The following is a 22,262-nucleotide window of genomic DNA, read 5'->3' as shown; positions in this document are numbered from 1 at the left end:
CCCTCCCAATACTCCCTCCCCTCCCAATACCCCCTCCCAATACTCCCTCCCCTTGCAATACCCCATCCCCTCACCTCCTCATACCCCCTCCAATACTCCCTCCCCTCCCAATACCCCGTCACCTCGCCTCCTCATTCCCCCTCCCAATACACCCTCCCCTCCCAATACCCCATCCCCTTGCCTCCTCATACCCCCTCCCAATACTCCCTCCCCTTGCAATACCCCATCCCCTCACCTCCTCATACCCCCTCCAATACACCCTCCCCTCCCAATACCCCGTCACCTCGCCTCCTCATACCCCCTCCCCTCCCAATACCCCGTCCCCTCGCCTCCTCATGCCCCCTCCCAATACACCCTCCCCTCCCAATACCCCGTCTCCTCGCCTCCTCATGCCCCCTCCCAATACTCCCTCCCCTCCCAATACCCGTCCCCTCCCCTCCCAAGACCCCACCAACACCTACACACTATCTAAGCTCACGTATGAAGACTGTCCTCTTGGGGTAAGGTACTGGAGGGTTCCCCGGGCGGTGGGCCAGTAGTCACATGACTCAGTGCCTTTGGGACAGGAGGAGAGAGGGGGCGGGCAACAATAAGAAAAAATTGAATGCTGCACTGCATTATCGGCCAATATAGTCCAATAAATCTCAACCTGGTTCAGCTCGTACAAGGGCTGCTGACAACCAGGGCTGGAGGTAGGAGGTCTGATTCACTGAGATTTCACTGGTCAAGGTCAGGGTCACAGATGAGCCACACGATTAGCGAACAGACAAACACAACAGCTGGCTCCAATTCAGAGCTCCGGATTTAAAGGAAGAACTGGGAATCAGCTCCTCGTCTTTTTTTTTTAAAAAGAGAGCCTTGTATTTACAGAGCAACCATTTGCATTTCTCACAAACATCCTGACATCTGCGTCAGCCGTGACTCGGTGGGTAGCACTCTCACCTCCGAGTCTGGAAGGTCATGGGTTTCAAATCCCACTCTAGGGACTCGAGCACATAATCTAGCCCGACGCTCCCAGTGCTGCACTGTCGGAGGTGCTTCTTTTGGATGAGACGTTAAACCGAGGCCCCGTCTGCCCTCTCAGGCGGACATAACAGATCCCACAGCCACTATTTTGAAGAAGAGCAGGGGAGTTCCCCCCGGTGTCCTGGCCAGTATTTATCCCTCAACCAAAATCACTAAAAAAAAAACCCAGATTATCTGGTGATTTATCACATTGCTGTTTGTGGGATCTTGCTGTGTGCAAATTGGCTGCCCTGCTTCCTACATCACAACAGTGACTACACTTCAAAATGTACTTCATTGGTTGTAAAGCACTTTGGGACAGCCTGAGGCCGTGAAAGGTGCTATATATAAACACAAGTTCTTTATTTCCTTCTTTTCACCTATAACGGAGGTGCAGTGACCGTCGCTATATAGGCGAGCACAGCAAGATCCCACAGGCATGAGTGAGATGAACGACCACTTAATACATTTTTGATGGTTGACGGAGGAATGGTAGCCCAGGGCTTAACGTTTCACCTGAAGGGCGGCACCTCTGACAATGCAGCACTCCCTCAGTACTGCACCAAAGCGTCGACCCAGATTACATGTTGGAAGTCCTGGAGCAGGGGTCGAACCCACGACCTCCATACTCAGGGCGGAGGGGGGAAGGGGCTGCCAACTGAACCAAGCAGACAATCTTAAAATGAGGAGGAATTCATGCTCTTCCCCCTCCTGTCTACAATTGTATAGAATTAACAGCACAGAAACAGGCCATTCGGCCCAACTGTCTATGCTGGTGTTTATGCTCCACACGAGCCTCCTGCTACACCTCTTCATCTCACCCTATCAGCATATTCCTTTCTCCCTCATGTATTTATCCAGTTTCCCCTTAAATGCATCTATGCTGTTCACCTCAACTATTCCTTGAGGTAACGAGTTCCACACTCTAACCACTCTCTGAGTAAAGAAGTTTCTCCTCAATTCCCTATTGGATTTATTAGTGAATATTTTACATTAATGGCCCCCCAGTTTTGGATTTCCCCCCACCCATTAAATGATTTTAAATTATAAAAATAATTTATGCAAAAAAAAAACCCAGGTAAATAATCCACAATAGTTCTGGTTTTATGGGAAAGTAAGGGAGAAAAGGTTCCTTCACAAATAAAAGATTGAACTGATGACATTTTTTTTTTTACGACAGATTTATTTTTAGAAGTTTCGTCATCTCAAAAGGATCTTTGTGCCAGCGGCCTGGTTACTAAGCACACAGTCTTGGTTGGTTCGATGCTCAAAACACACGTACCAGCGTTGTGTCTGCCAGGTTTCAAAGGCAACCTCCTTAAAAGCTGGTCCCAGGAGGAGAGCGCGCGCGCGCGCGCACACACACACACACACACACACACACACACAAACATGCACACGCACAGAATGGGACCAGCTGAGGCCCACAGCCAAGAAGATACCACTTTTTTTAACCTGTGGCTCAGCATTCACGCCTCTGAGTCAGAAGGTCGTGGGTTCAAGTCCCACTCCAGAGACCTGAGCACAAAATCCAGGCTAGGGGAGTGCTGCACTGTCGGAGGTGCCATCTTCCAGATGAGACATTAAACTAAGCCCCCGTCTGCCCTCTCAGGTGGACGTCAAAGATCCCATGGTACTATTCCGATGCAGTGTAGGGAAGTTCTCCCCAGTGTCCTGGCCAATGTTAATCTCTCAACCAAAATCACTAAAACAGATTATCCGGTCATTACCACATTGCTGTTAATGGGATCTTGCTGTGCGCAAATTGGCTGCCACATTTCCTACATTACAACAGTGACCACGCTTCAAAAGTACTTCATTGGATGTAAGGCGCTTTGGGACGTCCTGAGGTCGTGAAAGGCGCTATATAAATGCAAGTCTTTCTTTCTTACAGTATCCCTGCATTAAGAGAATTGGCAGGCAGCAGACTCCAGGCCTCATATAACAGTGTTCCTGAAACTGGTCTCTAGGAAGTACTCAAACACACCCCTTGAAGTAACATTCCTTCCAATTTCCCAGTGCACATGCAGAAAGTAGAATGGGTAGACGATTTTCAATTTCTTATCCTTGTTTTCAAATCCCTCCATGGCCTGGCCCCTCCCTATCTCTGTAACCTCCTCCAGCCCTACAACCCTCCGAGATCTCTGCGTTCCTCTAATTCTGGCCTCAATTTTCTTCGCTCCACCATTGGTGGCCGTGCCTTCAGCAGTCTAGGCCCTAAGCTCTGGAATTCCCTCCCTAAACCTTTCTCTCCTCCTTTAAGATGCTCCTTAAAACCTACTTCCATGACCAAGTTTTTGGTCACCTGTCCTAATATCTCCTTATGTGACTCGGTGTCAAATTTACGCTCCTGTGAAGCACCTAGGGATGTTTTGCTGTGTTAAAAGTCACTGTATAAATGCAAGTTGTTGAGATAAAGTACCCTAAACGGAAAGGGAACATTTCAAAGCTGACTCCATAAGATGCACGGCTGTGTGCCTTTGGCACTGCCTCTGTCTGCACCATCGCAGCCAGTCAAGGAAAGGGTTAAGCACAGCTGCAATTCAGGCATTATTCCTGGCTCCGCCCCAGTTTCCTCCTGCGAGCACTTCCTGTTCTGGGGGGACAGGTCATCACACTAGAGAGGAAACGCTGACGTCGAGCAATGCTCAGTACAGACAAGAGGAGCCTGTCACAGCAAGTGGCTGTGTGAAATGTACCGTGACATAGAACACATCCAGACCATCAGGGAATATAGACAGAGAATACATACTGATCATAAAGAAAGGACTTGCATTTATACAGTGCCACCTCAGGACGCCCCAAAGCGCTTTACAGTCAATTAAGTACTTTTTGAAGTGTGGTCACTGTTGTAGTGTAGGGAAACGCTGACCATGTCAGAGAGTACACACTGATTGTGTTAGGGAATATATACGGACTTTATTCGAGAATTTACACAAAGGGTAGTGGAAATCTGGAACTTTCTCTCCCCCAAAAAGCTGGTGAGGCTGGGGGTCAATTGAAAATTTCAACATTGAGATTCATATATTTTTGTTGGGTAAGGGTATTTAGGGTTATAGAACCAAGGCGGGTAGATGGAGGTAAGATACAGATCAGCCATGATCTCATTGAATGGCGGAACAGACTCGAGAAGCTGAATGGCCTTCTCCTGTTCCTATGTCTCACAGAATGGACACGAACTATTGGCTCACTCCTGGGTATCCATTATTTTATTAAGAAAACACCTGAACCCCTGGATTAGATTCCAGCCTGTAACTCACTCCCGGGTATCTGTCATTCTATATACAAACCATTCGAACCCCCCGATTAGATTCCAGCCTGTAACTCACTCCCGGGTATCTGTTATTCTATATATAACCCCCCCGAACCCCTCGATTAGATTCCAGCCTGTAACTCACTCCCGGGTATCTGTTATTCTATATATAAACCATCTGAACCCCCCGATTAGATTCCAGCCTGTAACTCACTCCCGGGTATCTGTTCATAGAATCTTACAACACAGAAGGAGGCCATTCGGCCCATCAGGCCCGTGCCAGCTCTTTGAAAGAGCTAGACAATTAGTCCCATCCCTCTGCACGTTCCCCATAGCCCAAGTATTTATCCTATTCCCTTTTGAAAAAGTTACTATTGAATCTGCTTCTACCACCTTTTCAGGCAGTGAATTCCAGATCCTAACAACTCTCTGCATAAAAAAATTTCTCCTCATCTCCCCTCTGGTTCTTTTGCCAATATCTTCAATCTGTGTCCTCTGGTTACCGACCCTCCTGCCAGTGGGAACAGTATCTCCTTATTTACTCGATCATGATTTTGAATACCTCTATCAAATCTCCCCTTAACCTTCTCTGCTCCAAGGAGAACAATCTCAGCTTCTCCAGTCTCTCCACATAACTGAAGTCCCTCATCCCTGTAGAATTTAGTAAAGCTTCTTAACAGCTTTGAACAATTTTGTTCCTCAGTAGTCAACTTGGATCAAATTTAATACTTTTATAGTTCGACTTCTATAACCAACAAACCCCGGCCTGACCTGGAGGCGACCTTTTGGAGCAGTTGTGGTCATAACCAGGAGGTGACCTTTTGGAGCAGTTGTGGTTATAATCTGGACTGACCCTATAGAAGTGTCATGACCTGGGAGGAGACCCTTTGAATGAGATGGTGCCGTAACCTGGAGGTGACCTTTGTGAGCAGTAGGGGTCATGACCAGGAGGTGACCTTTTTCGAGCAGTTGGTGTGACCAGATTTTGTCGGGATCTGCTGGGAATTTTCCGAAGCTTTGTAATGGTTCGTAGCTGCAGGAGGAAGCTGGGCCCCATACATTGATAGGGATTCAGTGGAAATGCTGCAAAATGCAGGGAAGATGAGAAGGCAAGTTCTCTTCACCAGCCATGACTACAGGCTGATCAAAGTCACTGTACAATGAGCATGTACCTAGATAGAATTTACAGCACAGAAACAGGCCATTCGGCCCAACCGGTCTATGCCGGAGTTTATGCTCCACACAAGCCTCCTCCCTCCCTACTTCATCTCACTCTGTCAGCATATCCTTTTATTCCTTTCTCCCTCGGACTGATCTAGCTTCCCCTTAAATGCGTCTATGCTATTCGCCTCAACCATTCCATGTGGTAGCAAGTTCCACATTCTCACCACTCTCTCGGTTAAAGCAGCTGACCCAATATGAAGATTTGGCCCTTGGCGTGTTTGGCCCTGAGTGCATAGAGGGAGTAAGGGTCAGAGAGTTCAGAGAACTGCAGCCACTCCGCCCCCCCCCCCCCCCCCACCTCACCACAACCCCACCCCCTCGGTAAAGAAATTTCTCCTGAATTCCCTATTGGATTTATTAGTGACTATCTTATATTTATGGCCCCTACTTTTGGACTCTCCCACAAGTGGAAAGAGCTATCCAAATAGTCCCACTCCCCTGCTCGTTCCCCATAGCCCAAGTATTGATCCAATTCCCTTTTGAAAATTACTACTGAATCTAGCCTATCGAACCCCTTCACAATCTTAAAGACCTCTATCAGATCACCCCTTAGTCTTCTCTTTTCTAGAGAAAAGAGCCCCAGCCTGCTCAATCTTTCCTGATAGCAGAACTGAGAGGTTATAATCCATCATCCTAGTAAATCTTTTTTGCTCCTTCTCCAGTGCCTCTATACCCTTTTTGTAATATGGAGACCAGAGTTGTTCACATTACTCGAGGGTGTAGGAAGAAATTCAAGGACCTCACCAGGATCGGCAAGGTAGGCAAGGGACACTTACTCGGGTTTCTTTTTCATCACACCAACTGGTACAAGCACCATCTTGGGCCTTTCACCCATCCATTCCTTCACCTTCTCTGCACCCAGCCATGACTGGTGCCTGAATTTGCACTACATACCTACCACCGCCTCCCGTGCCCACCCTCACGTCCTTCTGCACAAGGAGACCAGGACAAGCCGAGGTCAGTCCCACTGAGCTGAACAACAGAGGAGAGGCGTTGGAGGAGGACGGTGTGGTTGACAGTGTCGAAGGCTGCAGGGAGGTGGAGGAGGGTGAGGAGGGGTAGTTTACCACGGTCACAGAAGATGTCATTTGTGACTTTGGTTAGGTCTGTTTCAGTGCTGTGGCAGGGGGGAAACTTGATTGGAGAGATTCAGAGCAAAGAAATGGTGCCTGCATTCCCCATCATCAAGTAGAGCTGCCCACGTGTCTGTTCTCTTCCCCGTTGTCAAGTATATGGGATGTCCAATGGCCTACCATCCGGGGTCAGAGGCAGTAGGTCAACACTCCCAGCTGCTAAAGCAGCTTCAAAAAGTTCCAGTCAAACAGCACGTGCGGGACGCAGACAGACTCAGGGTCGCAGACCGTCACAACGCGGGGCCGTAGACCGACTCAGGGCCGCAGACCGTCGCAACGCGGGGACGCAGACCGTGGCGGGGCAGGGACGCAGACCGTGGCGGGGCAGGGACGCAGACCGTGGCGGGGCAGGGACGCAGACCGTGGCGGGGCAGGGACGCAGACCGTGGCGGGGCAGGGACGCAGTGTGTCACAGTGGTGAAGAAGTTTTGACACAGACCTCCCTGAATGTGAGCCCCGTCACCTTTCCGTCCTGGGGTTAAACTATTTTTTAATGTAACGCACACCCTTTTTCTCTTACATTCTCAGTCTTCAGTCAGGCCTGTGTATTAATGTATAGCTCTCCCTTACTGCAGCGTAATGCAGTTCCACTGGTGCTGTGGAGGAGGTAATCAAATCTATTCTGTGGTCTTTACTGCAAGTATTTAATGTCGCTGCAAATGGAATAACTAACATCCTGAATTCATTACAATTCACCAGCACCTGTCTGTTACAATCAGACAGTGATACCAAGATTTTCTGCAGTTTAAATATGTCATTTCTTGCTCAGTGCAAGGCACTTCAAAATTACTAATCATTCTCCACTGGCCCTGCACACGAGACTTGAGCGCATAATCTGGGCTGACACTCCCAGTGCAGTACTGAGGGAGTGCTGCACTGTCGGAGGCGCCGTCTTTTGGTTGAGACGTGAAACTGAGGCCTCGTCTGCCCTCTCAGGTGGATGTAAAAGATCCCACGGCCACTATTTCAAAGAAGAGCAGGGGAGTTCTCCCCGTTGTCCTGGCCAATATTTATCCCTCAACCAACATCGCTAAAAAACAGATTATCTGGTCATTATCACATTGCCGTTTGTGGGACCTTACTGTGAGCGAATTGGCTGCCACATTTCCGACATTAGAAGTGACTACACTTCAAAAAGTACTTCATTGGCTGTAAAGCGCTTTGGGATATCCTGAGGTTGTGAAAGGCGCTATATAAATGAAAGTTCTTTCTTCTTTCTTTCAAGGCCAGGTCTGACCATCAGGTGAAGTGGGATTAGAAGACACAGGATAATCAGACCAGATTACTCAGACATAACTCAGACCCCACTTTCAATTCGCACGTTCTGTCCTTATTTTTATGTTTCGATTCTAAATTACTGTGTCCACATTTATAATAGAAAGCTCCTATGTACGTGTGTCACACTCACGCCAGTAGTGGTCGGCAGTATCTTGTGAGCTCTCCATGCTAATGCTCATCATGGGTACACTAATCTGAATCATACAGCACAGAAGGAGGCCATTCGGCCCATCATGCCTGTGCTGGCTCTTTGAAAGAGCTATCCAATTAGTCCCACTCCTCTGCTCTTTCGCCATAGTCCTGCAATCTTTTTCTTTTCAAGTATTTATCCAACTCCCTTTTGAAAGTTATTATTGAATCTTCTTCCACCGCCCTTTCAGGCAGCGCATTTCAGATCAGAACATCTCGCTGTGTAAAATCATTTCTCCTTATCTTCCCTCTGGTTCTTTTTTAAAATCTGTGACCTCTGGTTATTGACCCTCCTGCCACTGGAAACAGTTTCTCCCTAACTGCTCTATCTAACCCTTCAAGATTTTGAACGCCTCTATTAAATCTCCCCTTAACCTTCTCTGCTCTAAGGAGAACAATCCCAGCTCATCCACATAACTGAATTCTCTCATCCCTGGTATCATTCTACTAAATCTCCTCGACACCCTCTTCATGGCCTAAGGTAGCTAAAATACAGGGTGGAACGCCCGGCATGATTCTCCCTACCTGGCAGAGGGTGGGACCAGGATCAAGAAGGTGGTTCTCCCAGGTCCAGGCTAGCCCTTGGGCTGTGCTGAAGCCTGCTGAATGTCCCCAAATGCGGGAAACTCAACTGCATAATTTTTTAGTAGTGTGGGAACATGTTTGCACTTTTTAGGTGTCAGCTGTGGTTCAGAAGGCACCACTCTCGCCTCTGTGTCAGAAGGTCGTAGGTTCGAATCCCACCCCAGAGAATTTGAGCGCAAAATCTAGGCTGACACTCCCAGTGCAGTACTGAGGGAGTGCTGCACTGTCGGAGGTGCCGTCTCTCAGATGAGACGTCAAACTGAGGTCCTGTCTGTTCAGGTGGATGTAAGGGGTCCCACAGCACTATTGAAAGAAGAGCAGATTTCACCTGGCATCCTGGCCAACATTCATCCCTCAACCGACATCACCTAAAGAGATTAACTGGTCATTTATCTCATTGCTAAGAGTGAGGCCTTTGGGTCAGTAGTAGCATTCCTTCCCTCTAAGTCAGAAGGTACAGGATTCAAACCCCATTCCAGACGGTCTCAGCGAGTGGAGACCAGAGCTCAGGCTCTGAATTCTGGGTTGACAGCCGGTGGGATACTCGTGTCTGGTGAGTGTGTGTGGCCCCTCCCCCTCATCGTATGGGTCGTGGGAGGCCATAAAACCCTCCCGCCGTACAGGACAAACCACCTTATCGCCTGGTATAAAGATGGTCACGGCCACGGGGGGGGGGGAGCGATCACGTTGTGGACCGTTAATCAGCCTGCGAATCCTCCCACTGCTTCACACTGTCCTCCAGAGGAAGAGGGAGAAGATATGAGATGATGATGATGATGATCTCATTGCTGTTTGTGGGACCTTGATATGTACAAACGTTCAAATAACAGTGATAACTCTTCAAAAGAAATTTGGAACATCCTGAGGATGTCACAGACCTTTCATAAATGCAAAGTTCTTTACTTTAATTTAGAAGCTGAGACTCACCCAAGAGTTAGTGTTAAAAAGAAAGACTTGCATTTATATAGCACCTTTCACAACCTCAGGCCATGTCAAAATGCTTTACAGCCAATTAAGTACTTTTGAAATGTAGCCACTGTTGTAATGTAGGAAACACAGCAGCCAATTTGCGCACAGCAAGATCCCACAAAGGTCCCATGATAACGACCAGATAATCCGTTTTAGTGGTGCTGGTTAAGGGATAACTATTGGCCAGGACACGGGGAGAACTCCCTTGCTCTTCTTTGAAATAGTGCCATGGGATCTTTTATACCCACCTGAGAAGGCAGAAAGGGCCTCGGTTTAACCTCTCATCTGAAAGACGGAATCGCCGACAGTGCAGCACTCCCTCAGTACTGCACTGGAGTGACAGCCTGGAATATCGCCTCAAAATCTGGAGTGGGACTTGAACCCACAACCTTCTGACTCAGGGGCGAGAGTGATGCCCACTGACCATGGCTGACAGATCATAACAGAGCTGGTCATTGGGTTGTGAGAGGTAGGTGTCATCAGGTTACATGCGGAAGCTGACCCCATGTCGATGGAAAATGTTGCCAAGGGGCAGCAAGTAGATGAGGAAGGTGAGGGAGTGGGGCGGTGGGCCCTGCCACTCTCTCACTCGCAAGCTCCAACCTAGAGACATGCGCCGTGGGGGGGTAACTGAGTGACTGACACAAAGGGAAGGGTACTGGGTACACAGGGCAATAGAGAGGAGCAGCTGGGATACGTCCTGAGTGTGGAACTGAACCACACCGGGCTCCCTCTGTTCCTTCTCTATTTCTAGGAACCACAAGAACAGGGGAATCCCCAATGGGAAGCCCATCATGTCCAGTCAGAAGAGGCGCGAAGGGACTGCGGCCCCACAGAAAACGACAGGAATGCAGGAGCAAAGTAACATATCACTGCAAAAATAATGATTGTGCAAAGCTTCAAACATCGCTGAAGGCCTCTTCAAATTTACTCCCGCTCGTTCTCCAGCGCCGAGCTGGTCCGTGCTAGCCGGGGTATATCGATACTGGTCCGTGCTAGTCGGGGTATATCGATACTGGTCCGTGCTAGTCGGGGTATATCGATACTGGTCCGTGCTAGTCGGGGTATATCGATACTGGTCCGTGCTAGTCGCGGTATATCGATACTGGTCCGTGTTAGTCGGGGTATATCGATACTGGTCCGTGTTAGTCGGGGTATATCGATACTGGTCCGTGCTAGTCGGGGTATATCGATACTGGTCCGTGCTAGTCGGGGTATATCGATACTGGTCCGTGTTAGTCGGGGTATATCGATACTGGTCCGTGTTAGTCGGGGTATATCGATACTGGTCCGTGCTAGTCGGGGTATATCGATACTGGTCCGTGCTAGTCGGGGTATATCGATACTGGTCCGTGCTAGTCGGGGTATATCGATACTGGTCCGTGCTAGTCGGGGTATATCGATACTGGTCCGTGCTAGTCGGGGTATATCGATACTGGTCCGTGCTAGTCGGGGTATATCGATACTGGTCCGTGTTAGTCGGGGTATATCGATACTGGTCCGTGTTAGTCGGGGTATATCGATACTGGTCCGTGCTAGTCGCGGTATATCGATACTGGTCCGTGCAAGCCGGGGTATATCGATACTGGTCCGTGCTAGTCGGGGTATATCGATACTGGTCCGTGCTAGATCGATACTGGTCCGTGCTAGTCGGGGTATATCGATACTGGTCCGTGCTAGTCGGGGTATATCGATACTGGTCCGTGCTAGCCGGGGTATATCGATACTGGTCCGTGCTAGATCGATACTGGTCCGTGCTAGTCGGGGTATATCGATACTGGTCCGTGCTAGCCGGGGTATATCGATGAAATTACCACTCGGTATAAATGAGGTGGGGACGTAGGAGACGGTCACTACACCATTACCACCTCATTGGAGTAAATTCAGCTAAAACTGGGAGATCGCATTTGTCATCCACCAGAGAAGACACTGGAAGATGGGGAGGGTGGAGAAATGTGCGTTGATCAGGGGTGATAGAACCCAGCCATCGGCCTAATTACTGCACCAACATTGGGTGGACAGTGGAGGGAAATCTATAACAGGACTGACTGTCCCAGCACTGACTGTGTGTATAACAGGACTGAGTGTGTGTATAACAGGACTGAGTGTCCCAGCACTGACTGTGTGTATAACAGGACTGAGTGTCCCAGCACTGACTGTGTGTACAACAGGACTGAGTGTCCCAGTGCTGACTGTGTGTACAACAGGACTGAGTGTCCCAGCGCTGACTGTGTGTATAACAGGACTGAGTGTCCCAGCACTGACTGTGTGTATAACAGGACTGAGTGTCCCAGCACTGACTGTGTGTATAACAGGACTGAGTGTCCCAGTGCTGACTGTGTGTACAACAGGACTGACTGTCCCAGCACTGACTGTGTGTATAACAGGACCGAGTGTCCCAGCACTGACTGTGTGTATAACAGGACTGAGTGTCCCAGCACTGACTGTGTGTGTAACAGGACTGAGTGTGTGTATAACAGGACTGAGTGTCCCAGCACTGACTGTGTGTATAACAGGACTGACTGTCCCAGCACTGACTGTGTGTATAACAGGACTGAGTGTCCCAGCACTGACTGTGTGTATAACGGGACTGACTGTCCCAGCACTGACTGTGTGTATAACAGGACTGAGTGTCCCAGCACTGACTGTGTGTGTAACAGGACTGAGTGTCCCAGCACTGACTGTGTGTATAACGGGACTGACTGTCCCAGCACTGACTGTGTGTATAACAGGACCGAGTGTCCCAGCACTGACTGTGTGTATAACAGGACTGACTGTCCCAGCACTGACTGTGTGTATAACAGGACTGACTGTCCCAGCACTGACTGTGTGTATAACAGGACTGAGTGTCCCAGCACTGACTGTGTGTATAACAGGACTGAGTGTCCCAGCACTGACTGTGTGTCCCAGCATTGACTGTGTGTATAACAGGACTGTGTGTCCCAGCATTGACTGTGTGTATAACAGGACTGTGTGTCCCAGCACTGACTGTGTGTATAACAGGACTGACTGTCCCAGCACTGACTGTGTGTATAACAGGACTGACTGTCCCAGCACTGACTGTGTGTATAACGGGACTGACTGTCCCAGCACTGACTGTGTGTATAACAGGACTGAGTGTCCCAGCACTGACTGTGTGTATAACAGGACTGACTGTCCCAGCACTGACTGTGTGTATAACAGGACTGAGTGTCCCAGCACTGACTGTGTGTATAACAGGACTGACTGTCCCAGCACTGACTGTGTGTATAACAGGACTGACTGTCCCAGCACTGACTGTGTGTATAACAGGACTGACTGTCCCAGCACTGACTGTGTGTATAACAGGACTGAGTGTCCCAGCACTGACTGTGTGTATAACAGGACTGACTGTCCCAGCACTGACTGTGTGTATAACAGGACTGACTGTCCCAGCACTGACTGTGTGTATAACAGGACTGAGTGTCCCAGCACTGACTGTGTGTATAACAGGACTGAGTGTCCCAGCACTGACTGTGTGTCCCAGCATTGACTGTGTGTATAACAGGACTGTGTGTCCCAGCATTGACTGTGTGTATAACAGGACTGTGTGTCCCAGCACTGACTGTGTGTATAACGGGACTGACTGTCCCAGCACTGACTGTGTGTATAACGGGACTGAGTGTCCCAGCACTGACTGTGTGTATAACAGGACCGAGTGTCCCAGCACAGACTGTGTGTGTAACAGGACTGAGTGTGTGTATAACAGGACTGAGTGTCCCAGCACTGACTGTGTGTGTAACAGGACTGAGTGTCCCAGCACTGACTGTGTGTATAACAGGACTGACTGTCCCAGCACTGACTGTGTGTATAACAGGACTGAGTGTCCCAGCACTGACTGTGTGTATAACGGGACTGACTGTCCCAGCACTGACTGTGTGTGTAACAGGACTGAGTGTCCCAGCACTGACTGTGTGTGTAACAGGACTGAGTGTCCCAGCACTGACTGTGTGTATAACAGGACTGAGTGTCCCAGCACTGACTGTGTGTGTAACAGGACTGACTGTCCCAGCACTGACTGTGTGTGTAACAGGACTGAGTGTCCCAGCACTGACTGTGTGTGTAACAGGACTGAGTGTGTGTATAACAGGACTGAGTGTCCCAGCACTGACTGTGTGTATAACAGGACTGAGTGTCCCAGCACTGACTGTGTGTATAACAGGACCGAGTGTCCCAGCACTGACTGTGTGTATAACAGGACTGAGTGTCCCAGCACTGACTGTGTGTATAACAGGACTGAGTGTCCCAGCACTGACTGTGTGTATAACAGGACTGAGTGTCCCAGCACTGACTGTGTGTGTAACAGGACTGAGTGTGTGTATAACAGGACTGAGTGTCCCAGCACTGACTGTGTGTGTAACAGGACTGAGTGTGTGTATAACAGGACTGAGTGTCCCAGCACTGACTGTGTGTATAACAGGACCGAGTGTCCCAGCACTGACTGTGTGTATAACAGGACTGACTGTCCCAGCACTGACTGTGTGTATAACAGGACTGACTGTCCCAGCACTGACTGTGTGTATAACAGGACTGAGTGTCCCAGCACTGACTGTGTGTATAACAGGACTGAGTGTCCCAGCACTGACTGTGTGTCCCAGCATTGACTGTGTGTCCCAGCATTGACTGTGTGTATAACAGGACTGTGTGTCCCAGCATTGACTGTGTGTATAACAGGACTGTGTGTCCCAGCATTGACTGTGTGTATAACAGGACTGACTGTCCCAGCACTGACTGTGTGTGTAACAGGACTGTGTGTCCCAGCATTGACTGTGTGTATAACAGGACTGAGTGTCCCAGCACTGACTGTGTGTATAACAGGACTGTGTGTCCCAGCACTGACTGTGTGTATAACAGGACTGTGTGTCCCAGCATTGACTGTGTATAACAGGACTGAGTGTCCCAGCACTGACTGTGTGTGTAAAGGGACTGACTATTGTACGATCCCAAAGGCATTGATGCTCCCTGTAATACTCCCTGGACAGGCTGGGGATCAGACCTGGGCCTTTGTGGCCTGTGTGCGACACCAGACAGTGTCACTGAGCCTCAGTGTGCAGTGTTACGCGCCTGAGTCGAATGTCCAGAGAACCCCACTCCAACATGGTTGGGCAGCAGAGAAGGCAGCCTGCAGTCCCTGGCCAGAGGAAACTCTGCCAGACCAAAGGAAAGGTTATTAAACGGACACACCAAATGTCACACACTGACACCAGGCATCAGGCATTGACACCAGACAGTAACACCAAGTGTTGAGATGGTGAGACCAGACACCAGACAGTGATACCAATGTTGAGACCAGACACCAGACAGTAACACCAAGTGTTGAGATGGTGAGACCAGACACCAGACAGTGATACCAATGTTGAGACCAGACACCAGACAGTAACACCAAGTGTTGAGATGGTGAGACCAGACACCAGACAGTGATACCAATGTTGAGACCAGACACCAGACAGTAACACCAAGTGTTGAGATGGTGAGACCAGACACCAGACAGTGATACCAATGTTGAGACCAGACACCAGACAGTAACACCAAGTGTTGAGATGGTGAGACCAGACACCAGACAGTGATACCAATGTTGAGACCAGACACCAGACAGTAACACCAAGTGTTGAGATGGTGAGACCAGACACCAGACAGTGATACCAATGTTGAGACCAGACACCAGACAGTAACACCAAGTGTTGAGATGGTGAGACCAGACACCAGACAGTGATACCACAGGTGAGGTGGTGACGGCAGAGAGGATGTGGTGAGACCAGCTGAGTTTGTTGCCGTGTCTAATTTAATCTACCCCATTCACTTCAAACCCCACTCGTGGAGCCACACACAGGAATTGCTGAGTCTCACAGAACTCCCCCCCCCCCCCCCCCCCCCCCCCAGCCCACAACACATTCAACCCCACCCCTCGGGGAGCTCTCCACACACATGGGCAGGGGGCCTCGAAAACACGGAACGAGAGGAGGGGAAGTCACTTCAATACAAGCACTAGTTCAGCAAGAAAAGGGTTAAAATATATTTTGTTGCAGGATGTTGAGAACGTAACGGAGCCTTTTCACAAACCAATAATTACCAGGAAACTTCCAAAAAGAGAGACTTCTCTTAAAAATAAATTGGGTTCTGCAAACTGGTCCACCAGTAACTTTGCCGAATGCTCTCCTCGCTGAGTTTTAGATATAACCATTTTGGTTTGCCTTTATTGACTCCCGGGAGACCCAAAAGTAACCTGAACAACATCCAGCTCTTAGACGGCAAACAAACCCACAACAAGAAAAAGAACAGGTAAAGAAAGTGGAAGTTTAATGATCGGTTCCTACCGGCAAAAAGTAATCTTATCTTCCTTCCAGAACTCTGCTGTGAGTGGGAGGGAAATGTCTTCGTAGTAATAATTTACACATTACTCAGGAGCACCTCGTGAGAAGCAGTGCACAGAGAGGTGAAGCCCCTCTGACTTGACTCCCAACGCTGACAAAAACACAAGCAGAGGGCACCGTCTCCTGGTCTAGGATAACTCCCTCTTAATCAAGTGTGCGTATGCAAGGGCGTGGGATTAAATCTCACAGAGCGAGAGAGAGAGAGAGAGAGAGAGAGAGAGAGAGAGAGACAAAGCTGCTGAACACAAGCAAAACAAGGTCAGCGTTACCAGCTACTAACTCGGTCTCTCTATCTCCTCCTCATAGTCCCCCCTCCTCCTCCTTTCTCTCTTCCCCCTCCTATCTCTCTCGTTCCTCCCCCTTTCTCTCTCTCTTTCCTCCGTCTCCCTCCCTCCTCTTTCTCTCTACCCCCCTATCCCCTCCTCCTATCTCTCTCTCTCCTCCTTTCTGACTCCACCTCCCTCCTATCTCTCCTCCTCTCTCTCTCGATCTCCTTTCTCCTCCTCTCTTCCCCCCTATCTCTCTCCTCCTCCTCCTCCCTCTCTTCCCTCCCTCCTATCTCTCTTTTCCCCTTATTTCTCTCCTCTACCTCCTCTCTTCCCTCCAAGACAAAATATAAATGAACTCGTCTACTACGCTGGGCTAATTCATCATAGTTTGCCGCTGACATCTCCCTTTTCTTTTTGCCGAGGGAGTTACATTACATCCCGAGGGGATGGGGACAAGATAACACGACAAAGGCTTACAAAGGAACAGAAATTACAGGACCGTGTTTGTAACTGAATGGAGGTCCTTTGAATTTCTCTGTGTGTGTGTGTGTGTGTGTGTGTGTGTGTGTGTGTGTGTGATTAAAGAAATGATTTCTTGATCCTCCCAGGAGTGGGGTGTGAGGGAAAGTGGAGGCTAGGAGGGACGGGGAGGGAGGGAGGGAGGGAGGGGAAAGGAACGCCGCTCTCTCACACAATCAGTACATTCACCGCTGAAAGTAATGCCCTTGAAATATTGACCATGTCAACAGGCTCCCCGAGCCACGTGACACCGTGTCATCCACCACCTGGTGGAATGTCCACCTTCTCACGACCTCCATCCTCCGGTGACCTCCAACACTCCAGCTTCCACAGGAGACCCCTCCCACTCCCTCGCCAAGGTCACACAGGTCGGGATGCCCTTGCCATGTAATCCAGCAGTGATTCATCAGCCAGCAGGCCGAGGCGCACACACAGAGACAGACACACACAGACACACACAGACACACACAGACACACACACACACACACACACACAGACAGATAGACACACACACACACACACACACAGACAGATAGACACACACAGACAGATAGACACACAGACAGAGGCACACACACAGACAGAGGCACACACACAGACAGAGGCACACACACAGACAGAGGCACACACACAGACAGAGGCACACACACAGACAGAGGCACAGACACAGACAGAGGCACAGACACTCGGAGTAAGGAGAGAGTGGCCATTCAGACAGCTGTCACACAAAGGGAGAGAAGCTGCAAAAAAATGTCCCTTGTTAAAAGTGAGAGCAGCTGCAGACAGCAATTACACCAACTTTTCAAAGAGTCGGTTTTTCTCTCGGGTGTAACATGCAGTCCACAGGCTGGGGCTGACGCAACATGAATTATAAAACGTACACAGTTGCCTGCTTAACCCTCACAGTGCTGACTGTCATAGTGCACAGGGCAGAGCCCTCCTCTCCCAGCACCAGGCACACAGCACATTCACACTGTGTGAATGGCAGCAAAAACAACAATAATGACTTACATGCAGATTAATCTCAGACATAGGAGAGAGGGAAAGAGACAGACAGAGAGAGGGAAAGAGGCAGACAGAGAGAGGGCAAGAGGCAGAGAGAGAGAGGGAAAGAGACAGAGAGAGAGAGAGGGAAAGAGACAGAGAGAGAGAGAGGGAAAGAGACAGAGAGAGAGAGGGAAAGAAACTGACAGAGAGAGGGAAAGAGGCAGACAGAGAGAGAGAGAGGGAAAGAGACAGACAGAGAGAGAGAGAGGGAAAGAGGCAGACAGAGAGAGAGAGGGAAAGAGGCAGACAGAGAGAGGGCAAGAGACAGACAGAGAGAGGGCAAGAGACAGAGAGAGAGAGGGCAAGAGACAGACAGAGAGAGGGCAAGAGACAGACAGAGAGAGGGCAAGAGACAGACAGAGAGAGGGCAAGAGACAGACAGAGAGAGGGCAAGAGACAGACAGAGAGAGGGCAAGAGACAGACAGAGAGAGGGCAAGAGACAGACAGAGAGAGGGCAAGAGACAGACAGAGAGAGGGCAAGAGACAGACAGAGAGAGGGCAAGAGACAGACAGAGAGAGGGCAAGAGACAGACAGAGAGAGGGCAAGAGACAGACAGAGAGAGGGCAAGAGACAGACAGAGAGAGGGCAAGAGACAGAGAGAGAGAGAGGGAAAGAGACAGACAGAGAGAGAGAGGGAAAGAGACAGACAGACAGAGAGAGGGAAAGAGACAGACAGACAGAGAGAGGGAAAGAGACAGACAGACAGAGAGGGAAAGAGACAGACAGGGAGAGGGAAAGAGACAGACAGAGAGAGGGAAAGAGTCAGAATATAAGAAATAGGAGCAGAATATAAGAAATAGCCCCTCGAGCCTGCTCCACCATTCAATAAGATCATGGCTGATCTTCAAACTCAACTCCACTTTCCTGCCCTATCCCCATATCCCTTAAGTCCCCTAGTGACCAAAAATCTATGCATCTCAGTCTTGAATATACTCAACGACTGAGCATCCACCGCCCTCTGGAGAAGAGAATTCCAAAGATTCACAACCCTCAGAGAAGAAGCCCGCGACCTCTACCACCTAGAAGGACAAGAGCAGCAGGTACATGGGAACACCACCACCTGCACGTTCCCCTCCAAGTCACACACTATCCCGACTTGGAAATATATCGCCGTTCCTTCATCGTCGCTGGGTCAAAATCCTGGAAATCCCGACCTAACAGCACTGTGGGAGAACCTTCACCACACGGACTGCAGCGGTTCAAGAAGGCGGCTCACCACCACCTCCTCAAGGGCAATTAGGGATGGGCAATAAATGCCGGCCTCGCCAGCGATGCCCACATCCCATGAACGAATAAAAAAAAAATTCCTCCTCATCTCAGTCTTAAATGGCCGACCCCTTATCCTGAGACTATGTCCCCTGGTTCTAGACTTTCCAGCCAGGGAAAACAACCTCTCAACATCTACCCTGTCAAGCCCCCTCAGAATTTTATATGTTTCAATGAGATCACCTCTCATTCTTCCAAACTCCAGAGAGTATAGGCTCATTCTACTCAATCTCTCCTCATAGGACAACCCTCTCATCCCAGGAATCAATCTAGTGAACCTTCGTTGCACCGCCTCTAAGGCAAGTATATCCTTCCTTAGATAAGGAGACCAAAACTGTAGGCAGTACTCCAGGTGAGGTCTCACCAAAGCCCTGTGCAATTGTAGTAAGACTTCCTTACTTTCGCACTCCAACCCCCTTGCAATAAAGGCCAACATGCCATTTGCCTTCCTAATTGCTTGCTGTACCTGCAAGCTAACTTTTTGTGTTTCTTGTACAAGGATGCTCAAGTCTCTCTTAACTCCAACATTTAATAGTTTCCCACCATTTAAAAAATATTCTGTTTTTCTATCCTTCCGACCAAAGTGAATAACCTCACATTTCCCCACATTATACTCCATCTGCCACCTTCTTGCCCACTCGCTTAACCTGTCTATATCCCTTTGCCGACTCTTTGTGTCCTCCTTACAGCTTACTTTCCCATCTAGCTTTGTATCATCAGCAAACTTGGATACATTACCCTCAGACCCTTCATCCAAGTCATTAATACAGATTGTAAATAGCTGAGGCCCAAGCACCGATCCTTGCGGCACCCCCCTAGTTACAGCCTGCCAACCTGAGAATGACCCGTTCATCACTCCTCTCTGTTTTCTATCCGTTAACCAATCCTCTATCCATGCTAATATGTTACGACCAACCCCATGAGCCCTTATCTTGCGTAATAACCTTTTATGTGGCACCTTATCGAATGCCTTTTGAAAATCCAAATATACGATATCCACTGGTTCCCCTTTATCTACCCTGTTGGTTACATCCTCAAAAAACTCTAATAATTTTGTCAAACACGATTTCCCTTTCATAAAACCATGTTGACTCTGACTAATCATATCATGATTTTCTAAGTGCCCTGTTACCACTTCCTTAATAATGGATTCCAGCATTTTCCCGACGACTGATGTCAGGCTAACTGGCCTGTAGTTCCCTGTTTTCTCTCTCCCTCCTTTCTTGAATAGTGGGGTTATATTTGCTGCCTTCCAATCCGCTGGGACCGTTCTAGAATCTAGGGAATTTTGGAAGATCACAACCAATGCATCCACTATCTCTGCAGCCACCTCTTTTAGAACCCTGGGATGTAGGCCATCAGGTCCAGGGGACTTGTTGGCTTTTAGTCCCATTAATTTCTTCAGTACTTTTTCTCTACTGATATTAATTACTTTAAGTTCCTCACTCTCATTAGCCCCCTGGTTCCCCAGTATTTCTGGTATATGAAACAGGGCGAGGATGCGACGGGACGAGAGAGAGAGAACGTGACAGCGAGAGAGAGAAGCAACGAAAGGGAGGGAACGAGAGAGTGGGAAAGAGAGAGAGAACGAGGCAGAGAGAGAAAGGGAAAGAAATAGCAAGAAAAAGAGGGAAAGAGAGTGAGAGAGAAAAGTGAAAGCAAGAGAGAGATAGATTGACAGCAAAGAAAGAGAAAAAAGTAACAGACAGACTACAGCAAGGAGTGAGAGAAAGGGAGGGGAAGACAAGGAAAAACAAGACAAGAGGGAGAAAAGAGAAAGAGGGAGAAACAATGACAGACGCCACTCAGTTATAAGGCTGAATAAATTATAAATCATGCTCAGGTTTTTTTTTCACAGTGTAGATCCTCCAGGATTTGAAGGGTTGCCATGGAAACATCACCCAAGTTTCTTTTCAAAGAGAAACCCCACACGGAGTTGGGGGCGTGCAATCGAAGAGGCCCAACACTGCTTGGAAACGTCAGGAATCAGACACACACACGCTGCGTGCAATGTGTGGGATCGCACAGGGAAAGGGTGCAAGGCGCTGATAAGGAAGCACACGGCATTTCAGATGTCCTGATCTGCCCGTGAGTGTGTGTGTGGAGATTGGATGGGAATGGTCTGCTGCTCTTCAAAAAATAAATCTCAAATCCTCTCCGTAGGATACAAAGCCCCTTTGAAGTGTTTGAGCAGCATTATTTGCATATTTTATTAATTAAATAATAGATGTCCTTGCAGATGTTCTGTGACTAATTCTTCCAGGAAACAGTGTGATAGATTTCTCTCTATCTCTTGCACAAAAAAAAGATGATGTGGAGATGCCGGTGATGGTGTTTCTGCTCGGCTGATTATCTGATTTACGTGGCCAGGGGGGGGGGGCCCTCTTCCTCTGTCTCTCTCCCACCGTTTCCCCCAACCACCCGCTCCATCTCTCTGGTGTCTGTCTGTCTGACTCTCCGGTGTTTCTCTCAGTCTCTCAATGTCTGTCTCTCTTAATATCTCTCTCCCTCTCAGTGTGTCTCTCTCTCTCTCCCTCTCACTCTGTGTGTGTCTCTCTCTCTGACGTCCCTCTCTTTGTCTGTCTCTCCCTCCTTCCGTGTGTCTCTCTCTGTGTGTATGTGTGGATTTCTCTCTCTCTCTTTGTCACTGTGTGTGTCTCTCTCTCTGTGTCTCTCTCGGTCACTGTGTGTCTCTCTCGGTCACTGTGTGTCTCTCTCGGTCACTGTGTCTCTCTCTCTCTCTCGGTCACTGTGTGTCTCTCTCTCTCTCTCTCTCGCTCACTGTGTGTCTCTCTCTCTCTCTCTCGGTCACTGTGTGTGTCTCTCTCTCTCTCTCTCTCTCTCTCTCTCGGTCACTGTGTGTGTCTCTCTCTCTCTCTCTCTCTCTCGGTCACTGTGTGTGTCTCTCTCTCTCTCTCTCTCTCGGTCACTGTGTGTGTCTCTCTCTCTCTCTCTCTCTCTCTCGGTCACTGTGTGTGTCTCTCTCTCTCTCTCTCTCGGTCACTGTGTGTCTCTCTCTCTCTCGGTCACTGTGTGTGTCTCTCTCTCTCTCTCTCGGTCACTGTGTGTGTGTCTCTCTCTCTCTCTCGGTCACTGTGTGTGTCTCTCTCTCTCTCTTTCTGTCACTGTGTGT

General features: G+C 49.1%; 1 protein-coding gene and 1 long non-coding RNA gene across 3 annotated transcripts in view; one reads left to right on the top strand and one right to left on the bottom strand.

Annotated features, from left to right (window-relative positions):
- The window catches only part of LOC137327497 (uncharacterized), a 41,397-nt gene extending 20,094 nt beyond the window's left edge, over nt 1-21,303 (top strand). Inside the window, exon 3 of the long non-coding RNA XR_010964491.1 lies at nt 20,988-21,303. This is a non-coding gene — a long non-coding RNA (uncharacterized lncRNA). The remainder of the gene's footprint in view (nt 1-20,987) is intronic.
- nrip1a (nuclear receptor interacting protein 1a) overlaps nt 1-22,262 on the bottom strand; it is a 144,104-nt gene that overhangs the window by 32,163 nt on the left and 89,679 nt on the right. The window contains exon 1 of one of the 2 annotated variants that reach the window (XM_067993376.1): nt 15,969-16,326. The exons of the other annotated variant lie outside the window; for it this stretch is intronic. The gene's annotated coding sequence lies outside the window, so the exon portion shown is untranslated. Of the gene's footprint in view, nt 1-15,968; nt 16,327-22,262 lie in introns of those variants that run through there. 2 annotated transcript variants of the gene reach the window in all.

This window comes from Heptranchias perlo, chromosome 11, assembly GCF_035084215.1.
Source record: "Heptranchias perlo isolate sHepPer1 chromosome 11, sHepPer1.hap1, whole genome shotgun sequence".
Taxonomy (NCBI): Eukaryota; Metazoa; Chordata; class Chondrichthyes; order Hexanchiformes; family Hexanchidae; genus Heptranchias; species Heptranchias perlo.
The sequence above is the reverse complement of the archived record's forward strand: the minus strand, read 5'-3'. Positions and strand labels throughout refer to the sequence as shown.